The sequence below is a fragment of the Lycium barbarum genome, chromosome 11 (assembly GCF_019175385.1).
Source record: "Lycium barbarum isolate Lr01 chromosome 11, ASM1917538v2, whole genome shotgun sequence".
Taxonomy (NCBI): domain Eukaryota; kingdom Viridiplantae; phylum Streptophyta; class Magnoliopsida; order Solanales; family Solanaceae; genus Lycium; species Lycium barbarum.
In genome coordinates this window covers 80,844,417-80,851,844 of record NC_083347.1, presented here as the reverse complement: position 1 = coordinate 80,851,844, position 7,428 = coordinate 80,844,417, and the positions used below count along the sequence as shown (strand labels likewise).

The following is a 7,428-nucleotide window of genomic DNA, read 5'->3' as shown; positions in this document are numbered from 1 at the left end:
CCCATTCTCAAATTTGATGCCATAAGGATATGGATGAGGTTTCATTGATGTTACATCTTGTACTTTTGTACGTTGGATTATTCGTAAGTTAACCGACATAAGCTCGGAGGACAAGATTATTTTGAGGTAATAACTATTTATGTAATTCTTAACAAGTGATAAGTAAGTGTCGTGAAGGTTAGAGGTTAAACAAATTCGGGCTATGGTTCGAACCGCTCGCACCGGAGAATTTTTGTCATATTCAAGTATGCAAATAAAGAGATCAATGTATAAAAGTTTGAGGTCCCGAAATAATTTAGGACTTAACAAGTGTGACAACGGTGATTGAAAAGAATATTTGGTGTATGTATAAAGAGGCTATGGATTAGAGTTCTACCACATGACTATGATAATGAGCATATGGAGTGTATTAAAAACGATTACTATTTAAGTGAATTGAGATCAAGAAATTAATTCTAGGTGTAATTGGTTAAATGGAGAATTGTAGTAGAAGATAAGAAATGAATTAAGATTGGTGGATAAACATTGTATGGACCAAACCCATATGGGTCTTTGACACGTGGCAGCAAGAGAGTATACATAAGCATGCACATAATATTGGGTGGAATATTTGTGATGACTAATCTAAGTATGGATGCCATACTTACACGTGTAAGTGGAAAAGTCCACGTAAAACCTTATCTAATTTTCATGGATTTCTTTTTTCTAAAGAAATTATACTACAACCTTTACATAAGGTAGCTGCTCTTAAAAGATAAGAGAGGAACAACAACGTTTCTTCCTTTCATAGGAAGTGACGAGTGATTTGCATCAATAACAATACACGGGCTTTGTTCTTTACTTCGATCTCGTTATTCCGTTTTATTGCGTGGTTGAATTTGGGCTTTCTTCAAAGTGAAGTAAGGTGGAAGAAGATCATTTCTTGAAATATAAGGTAAGAATTATTCTCTCCTAGGTATATTTAAATTCATCCAGGTCACAGTTAAATTGTGAGATGAGAACTACGAAATTAATGACGGAAATCGGACAAGTTGATGTTGTTGTTGTCGTGTTGTTGTTGTTACTGCTGATGTGGTTGTTGTTATAATTGTTTGTTGGTATTGTAATTTCAGGCTAGGAATATAAACAGAGGAGATGTTGCTCGAATTTCGGCAAAATTCTTAAAGGATTTAATTTGGAGACTTAAGATAAGTGTATGACGACAAGCCTAATAATAGTATGAATGGTTTTATATGTAGATTATGAGACTATGAATGATCTTACATAGATTGCAAGACAAGAAGTAAGTTGGAAAGTGAAAAGTAAGCTTCCAGGTATGTAAGGCAAACCTTTCTTCCTTTGACATGATTCTTGTTGTTATTCGTTCTATATGTACTCCATATGATTCCATTCTTAGATGTTTCTTGTGATGGCTTATTGATATTGTACTCCTATTTTGTTCCGAAGGGAACACCCGTAAGGTGCCAAGTTGAGTTTTGTATATGGTTTTACTAACGATTTCGAGGAAATTAGTTTTATACTAAATGAAACATAAAGTTTGATTTTCAAAAACCACTCCGAAGGGGGTGCGAGATTTTACTACTTCATTTCATTTACGATTTCTGTTTACATTCCATAGTATCATCCCTTTGTATTTATATGATCATTTATTCTTTGGGTAGGGCAATAAGATGAAATTGAGTAGAATGTAAGTAGTAAGAATTTCATAACACTTCTACCCTCAAAGCTGGAAGTATGTCCTTCTAAGTCTAGTGAGATACAAATTTGATAACTTCTTATGAAAGACTAAGGCTAATAACTGGATTGTGATGAATTGATTAGTGACTTATGATATGAATTGAAATTGATATTTGTGGATTGAGTTTGTGTTGATATGATGGTGATATTAAGCTGGAAGCGGCTGCCCGAAGGGGCCATCATTATTATGCTGGAAGCGGCCGTCCGAAAGGACTATTGTGATACTAGCCGGAAGCGGCTGTCCGAAGGGACCATTCTGTTAACATGTCGGAAGCGGCATGTGTATTGGATTGCATTATTTACTTAAAGATTGTTTTGAGACTTCGTGTGCACATTCATGTTTCTTCCGGCAAAAGCTGCAGGTATTGAGATAGATTGTGATTTCTTCGCTCCTAAGTCAAATTATGATTATGACTTGTTACCATCTTACATACTCAGTACATTGTTCGTACTAACGTCCTTTTGCCTGGGGACGCTGCGTTCATGCCCGCAGCCCCAGATTGTTTGGCAGGTTAAGTGTATAGCTAGGAGGCTTGGACGTCAGCTGCGATTGGCAAGTTCCACCTCAGTCTGGAGTTGTGTTGAGTCATGTATAGATATGTATGATTATGGGTTTGTCAGGGCCCTGTCCTGACTCATAATGTTCATTTTACTTCTTAGAGACTTCTGCAGACAGTGTCATGCGGTATGTTCGTCGAGATGTCGACAAAGTGATATCAGTTGAGTCATTTGTGGATTTTAAAAGAGTATGTATTTTAGATGATTTCAATTGGTTTAAAGTACTTATTTGATTGAAATTTTTCATAATCGTTATAAAGATAATGATTTCTATTTAGAAAAGTTTTATGTTCTTAAAAGATTTTGAAATAACAGGTTATGATAGAGCAAATGTCTGAGGGTTCGCTCGACTCTGATGAGAGTCGGGTGCCCATCATGCCCTATCAGGATTGGGGTGTGACAGTTAACAAGCCAAGTTTAGAAACCATCTCTTTCGAAACAACATTGACATGACTTCCTTTATCAATGATTACCGAGCATACCTTGCCATGGGAGGTACATCTAGTGCAGAACAAAGATTCCTTTTGCCATAGTTTTTTGCTCTCTTGAACCAAACATCCTCCTCTTGGTTGCATATTCATGATACTCATCAACTGTGCTCTGATACCAAATTGATGTGATTCTTCGAGTTAACAAAGAACCAAACGACAAGGATCTTGTTCTTGAAGCGATTTGGTGGACAGATTTCAAAAATGGACGTATCTCAGGTTATATGTCTCGGAATTAGGTGATTGTAAAACGAGGTGAAAGATGACGATCTAAACTATGAAAAATAACTCTTGAATCGTTTAAAACAAGTAAATATTTAGGGTAAAACAATGGAAAGGAAATTAGGATTCTGAGTATGAAATAAAACGAATTTGTTTTCAAGAAACGTGTTCTTGAATGATCAAGAACCTACAAAGTTCCTAAGTCACCACTTAAAATCAATTAACGTGATAAAGAAACACCACACGCAACTGAAAACAAGGTAAAGACTATCACCACCTTGCTTGGAACCAAAAACAAGGATAAAGAACACCAAATAAAGAAAATAACTCTATTGCAAACTAGGGTTTATATAAAAAAAAAATGTGAATTTCCTATTTACAAGTCATGAGAACACTTTATAAAGGCCTAGGATCTCTTATTTTATTACTACAAATCCCTATTCTACTTTAGAAAGGAAACAGCTAAACACAAGGAAAGTAAAATCTCTATTCAACAAGGAAAAGAATAAAGAAAACAAGAATCCTACTAGAACTAGGATAAAGATCCTACTAATGATAGGAAATTAAATCCTTACTATAATATAAATCAAGAAATAAGAAACCTATTAGAAAAGGATTGAAGAAACAAGAATTACCATTCTTGAAAGAAATTGATCTTCAAACTTGAGCTTCTTGGACTTTCTTTTTTCTTGAATTTCAATCTTGCGTTTCTTGGTTTTCTTGGATTTCTTGATCTTCTTCATCTTTCATCAGAATTTGTCCCTCTCTTTGAGGGAGATATATTTTGGGCCCCTCGATTCGTAAGACTGAGAAATGCATGGCCGTGATCAGATGAACTGAGTTATTAGTATTATTTGACTTATCAGTTTACTAAGGGATCGAGAAATTATAATTGAACAATATAAGGATGACACTATACATGCTTTATGTTCAAATTAGATATCTTGTGACAAAAGGACTATGACATATGCTATTTAATTAGGTTTTTACGAACTTTTAAATTATTATTACTTGGGTTAGTCATAATGTCTTGCTAGAGACCAATTATGATTTGTGAAATTAATATAGTATTAATTCTATTGCCAACATAATATAAACCTATTGGGTTGCACATCAAGAATGTGATTAACGGACTGGGGTTATTTTAGTAAATTTGTATTTATATGTTATGAATATATAAATTTGTATTTCTGTTATTACATTATTTAGATAATATAATCCGAATTTATTTTATGGTTAAAATATAATTCAGATTTATATTTATATTATTGGATAACTATAAATATAAATAACAGTTATCGAAAGACTTAAATATTTAATCAAGTTAGGACTCCTAATTAGTTAGGATCTTAATTAATTAGATATCATAATCTGCTAGGACTCTACATGAGCTAGGGTTCGTATTATTAGGATGAATGTATCACTATTAATAGGGATAGACATCAATATGTCAGATACACAGAAAAACCTTTTGCATAGTTATTTTCAAAATAAGTATGACCTAAATTTTGGTAGCCGACTTAAGATCTGCAACCTGAAATTATACCCCAAAATTCGAAGCTAGCACTTCGTGTCTGTTTGTGATTATTCGTGTGTGGATACTAGTAGAGGGTGGTCGTTCGTTTTCGAGCAGCACCTACAGTTCATTTTTGGCAGAAAGTATATCGAGGAATCATGCATCAAAAGGTAAGTGATCTGATTCTTTTATCCAATTGATTGAAACACATGGATCTTGTATAGGGATTAAGCAATAAATTTTATATTCCTCTGCTATTCTGTACTTAAGATTGCATGAATTCCCTTCAGTGATATCAGAGCCGCTTGTGTTTTTCGATCAATTTGAAACTGCCATGTTTTGTATGTATGTGATATGTATGTTCAATTTGAATGATTTAATTTTTTATGTATGTCGATGCATGAAAAACAATCACATGAATTTATTAATTGAAACCGAATAGTTTATATTTGATAATAACATATTCGAATTTTGGTTTATATAAGAAACGATATTAATTAATTCTGTTAATTTGATTAACACATTTTGTAATAGCTGATTACAAATTGAATCTACTTATTATGATTAATACATGATTGTTTTAAATATGCAGAGTTGTTTGAGTTGAATGAACTGCTATTTAATTTAATTAAATAGTTGCTGATATGAGCAGTTAATTCATTCTTCAAGAACCCTAAAGTTTCGAATTTTAGGCAGAATATTATTGATGCGGGATAACCGTACTATCTAATCGTAGTGTCTTGTATATCCTTAAGGTTTACAAACATTAAAAATTAATTAATTTTGATTTTAGTATATTATTAACATGCTATATGATAATATGAATGATTTGATATGTATACTCATGGCGTGTATATGACTATACTATCACACGTTTTATATTTTATGTTTATCGTATCAGTATGTCATATGATGAATGTTGAAATTTATATATATGTGTATGAGATACCATGTATGAATAAAATATTATACTTGACATAATAATTCAAACATTAAATACCCTCACAAAATTAAGTTTTACGCCATCCATGATTAAAACACCTATTGAGACTATTGATCACTAAAATGTAGGATCTGCCAAAGCGAACTACACTAGATTATCATAGTCAATAGGATGGGTAACGGTGCTACCTATTTGTTTAAAATGGTTAAACTTAATTAGGCTATCAAAATGGTTTTGAGTCTACGGCATAAGATGAGATTATAACATGACAAGGACATATGATGTCATAATGTCATAAATATCTAAAAGTTACATATGATGTAATTGATAAAGAGTTATCTACCTAAATAATAAAATTTTGAGTGACAGTGAAAGATGCCTTACAATTATATGAAATATGGATTTTAGCCTGCTATGTATTTTGCAATTATTGCAATTGTTATATTAATATTTAGGGATATTAAATAGTAGGAGCTTTCATGAAAATATAACTAAATTGTGCATATTTTGATGTAGATAAATGTCTTCAAATAGCAGTTCCACGCCATCACTGCAATATGTCCTTGAGAAGGACAAGCTGGAAGAAAATGGACATAATTTCCTTGACTTTTCAGAAACTTGAAAATTGTTCTTAAGCAAGAACGGAAGTCATGTGTTCTAGATGAACCTATCCCTGAAGAGCCTACATCTGATACATCTAGGGCTCTAAAAGAGAAGTACAGGAAACATACTGATGATGCTATCGATGTTGGTTGTCTCGTGTTGGCCACCATGTGTCCCGAACTTCAGAAGGATATGGAACACATAGATACCTATTAGATGAGTGTCCATCTCAAAGAGACATTCCAACAGCATGCAAGGCAAGAGAGGTATGAGACTACTAAAGCCCTTCATTCTTGCAAGATGGTTGAAGATGCATCAGTTAGCCCTCATGTTTTGAAGTTGAAAGGCTTGATTATCATCTTGAAAGGCTTGGTTTCCCACTTAGCTTGGAATTCTCTACGAATTTGATCCTAAATTCATTGCCTGATAGTTTTGCACAGTTTGTCATGAAGTACAATATGAATAATATGGAGAAGTCCATTGCCGAGCTGCATGTGATGCTTAAAAAGGCCGAGCAAAGTGTGAAGAAAGCCCCTAAGCATGTACTCATAGTTTACAAGGAAAAGGGGATGAAAAAGAAAAGCAACAAGAAGGCAAAAGTTTCCAATCAGCCTAAGGTGCAAGCAATGGCTAAACCTCAGCCTAAGGAGAAAGTTCCAAAAGAAGGAGTTTGTTTCCACTGCAATGAACCGGGTCATTGGAAGTGGAAGTGCAAACTCTATTTGGAGGAACTGAAGAAGAAAAAGAGTGGTGACTCTACATCTTCAGGGACTCAAAAGGAGTAGACAATTGAAAAAGGGTGATGTAGACCGACGAGTTGGTAATTGAGCAAAAGTTGCTGCTTTAGCTGTAGGAACCTATGAATTAGTTTTCCCCAATAGGCTTTTGTTAGAGTTAAACAATTGCTTTTATGTCCCTGAGTAGGAATATTATTTCAGTTTCTGTTTTGGATGATGAAGGTTTTTCTTTTCTTATTAAGAATAAGAGATGCCCCATTTATTATGATGATTTGCTTTATGGTGTTGCTGATTCATATGTTGGTCTTTACATCTTAAATCTAGAACCTCCGAACAAAGGTGACATCTATAACATAACTACTAAGAAGATCAAACCTAATGATTTGAGTCCAACCTATTTGTGGCATTGTCGTCTTGGCCACATAAACAAGAAACGCATCTCTAAGCTCCATCAACATGGACTTTTAGATTCATTTGATTATGAATCATCTGATAATTACGAATCTTGTTTACTTGGCAAGATAACAAAACAACCCTTTACCGGACATGGTGCAAGGGCTAGTGATTTATTAGGCCTAATACATAGTGATGTATGCGGTCCATTAATCCTACAAGCTAGGGATG

At 33.8% G+C, this 7,428-nt stretch overlaps 1 long non-coding RNA gene across 1 annotated transcript; it reads left to right on the top strand.

Annotated features, from left to right (window-relative positions):
* The first annotated feature begins 772 nt into the window (after positions 1–772).
* On the top strand, positions 773–2,528 carry LOC132618860 (uncharacterized). The gene is made up of 3 exons (XR_009574360.1): positions 773–1,313; positions 1,891–2,099; positions 2,231–2,528. It is a non-coding gene; the product is annotated as an uncharacterized LOC132618860 (long non-coding RNA).
* Positions 2,529–7,428: the final 4,900 nt, after the last annotated feature.